Consider the following 2,184-nt stretch of genomic DNA (forward strand, 5'->3'; position numbering starts at 1 on the left):
TCACTTGATTTTGTGCTAGTTTTTATGATACTCCTGTTGTAATCAGCTTCCAGTTGTACCAGTGTACTAAAATCTGAAGTACTCACTGACTTAAGTGGAGATAATTATGGCTTTGTAGTGACCTGGGTAGAACATGGTCCACTGCCTCAAGCATATGAATTTATATTTGTTTACAATATGAGTCATGAAAATGATGCTGAGCTTTTTACCAGTACACATGTACAAATTCATTCCTGGTAGAACTCTGGACTTCACCAGGGATGAATTTCATCCACTGAGTAAAGCAAAACTATGCTTTTCAGAATTGTAAAATATAATGCTCCTTATCCCTCCCACCCTGCATAGGGCAGATCCTCCACAGAAAATGTTAAATCCTTTCTCTTCAAGGGCAAGGTGTTACTCCAGTGGTGATGGGGTCTGGCCTCATGTGAACTGTAAGATGAAAGCAACAGAAACCAGCAGGAGAAAATGAAAAGTGGGTCAGGATTAAAAAGGTCGTAACACTCCAAACTGCCATATTTATGGGAGGAAAATGTTGTGTGAAATACCATTCTTTTAACCACACAATAACATTTCCTGTGTCATATTCATAGACTATAAAACCAGAAGGGATCAACATAGCCATGTAGTAGACTATACTTTCAGGGATCATTTCTATAGTTTGTAACTAGAAAAGTGTGGTTGAAAGTGTCTAACCTCCTGTATAACATACACCGTAGGACTCCCCTGAATTAATTCCTGTTTGAACTAGTGCATATCTTTTTTAGGGGGGAAAGGATCCAATCTTCATTTATAGATATCTAGTGATGAAGAATTCACCACTGTCTTTGGTAAATTTCTCCGGTGGCTAGTAAACCTCATTGTTAAAATAATTGTGCCTTTATTGGTAGTCTGAATTTGCCTAGCTTCAATTTCCATTCATTGGATCTTGTTATACATTTGTGAGCTAGATTGAACAGCCTTTATTATCAAATTTATGTTCCCCATGTAGGTACTTATAGACTGTGATCAAATCACCCCTTATCCTTCTCTTTGTTAAGCAAAACAGATTGAATTCCTTGAGTTTTTCACTGAGATGTTTTTCATATGCCTCATAGTAGTTAATCTCAGGGTATAATCAACACAGGATCAGATGAAAGTTACTTCCAGGGAGTCAAACAGGCAAGGAACCAGTTTCAAAATGTGCTGTTCAGCCTGATTTGTTCACCTTAAAGATACCTTAAAGAGCAAAAGCCAACAGATTTATCCAGATAAGTGCAAAGTAATGCACATTGGAAAAAATATTATCAAGTATATATGCAGAATTATGGGTTCTAAATTAGATGTTACCACTCAAGAAAGAGATTTGAGTCATCATGGTTAATTCTCTGAAAACATCTGTTCAATGTGCAGCGGCAGTTAAAATAGCTAACACAATGTTAGGAACCATTCGGAAAGTGATAGATAATAAGACATAAAATATCACAATGCCACTATATAAATCCATGGTATGCCTACACCTTGAATACTGCATGTAGTTGTGGTTGCCCCCATCATGAAAAGGGTATATTAGAATTGGAAAAAGTACAGAGAAGAGCAACAAAAATTATTAGGACTATGGATTAAAAAGACTGGGACTGTTCAACTCAGGAAAGAGACAACTAAGGAGGGATGTGCTAGAAGTCTGCAATATGTGGAGACAGTGAATAAGGAAGCATTATTACCTATTCACCTAACACGAGAGTCCAGGGTCACACAATGAAATTAATAGGCAGCAGGTTTATAAAATACAGAAGTACTTTACACAACACACCAGTCAACCTGTGGAAGTTATTACCAGGGATGTTGTGAAGGCCAAAACTATAACTTTATCCAAAGAAGAATTAGATAAATTCATGGAGCGTAGGTCCATCAATGACTATTACCCAAGATGGCCAGGGATGCAACCCTATGCTCGGGGTGTCCTAAGCCTGTGATTGTCAGAATCTGGGACTGGACAACACGGAATGGATGACTCACTAAATGCTCTGTTCTGTTCATTCCCTCTGAAGCATCTGGCATTGGCCCTTGTTGTACAAAAGGATACTAGGGTGGTGCACTATTGGTCTGACCCTGTATAACTATTCTTATGTTCTTAAGCAAGTAACAATTGTTGATGACGGTTGCTGCCCTACCTGATCACATCAGTTCTTGGTAAGTGTTACA

At 38.1% G+C, this 2,184-nt stretch overlaps 1 pseudogene; it reads left to right on the forward strand.

Annotated features, from left to right (window-relative positions):
• The first annotated feature begins 629 nt into the window (after nucleotides 1–629).
• On the forward strand, nucleotides 630–717 carry LOC123365449 (annotated as a pseudogene).
• Nucleotides 718–2,184: the final 1,467 nt, after the last annotated feature.

Source organism: Mauremys mutica, chromosome 2 (genome assembly GCF_020497125.1).
Source record: "Mauremys mutica isolate MM-2020 ecotype Southern chromosome 2, ASM2049712v1, whole genome shotgun sequence".
Classification (NCBI taxonomy): Eukaryota; Metazoa; Chordata; order Testudines; family Geoemydidae; genus Mauremys; species Mauremys mutica.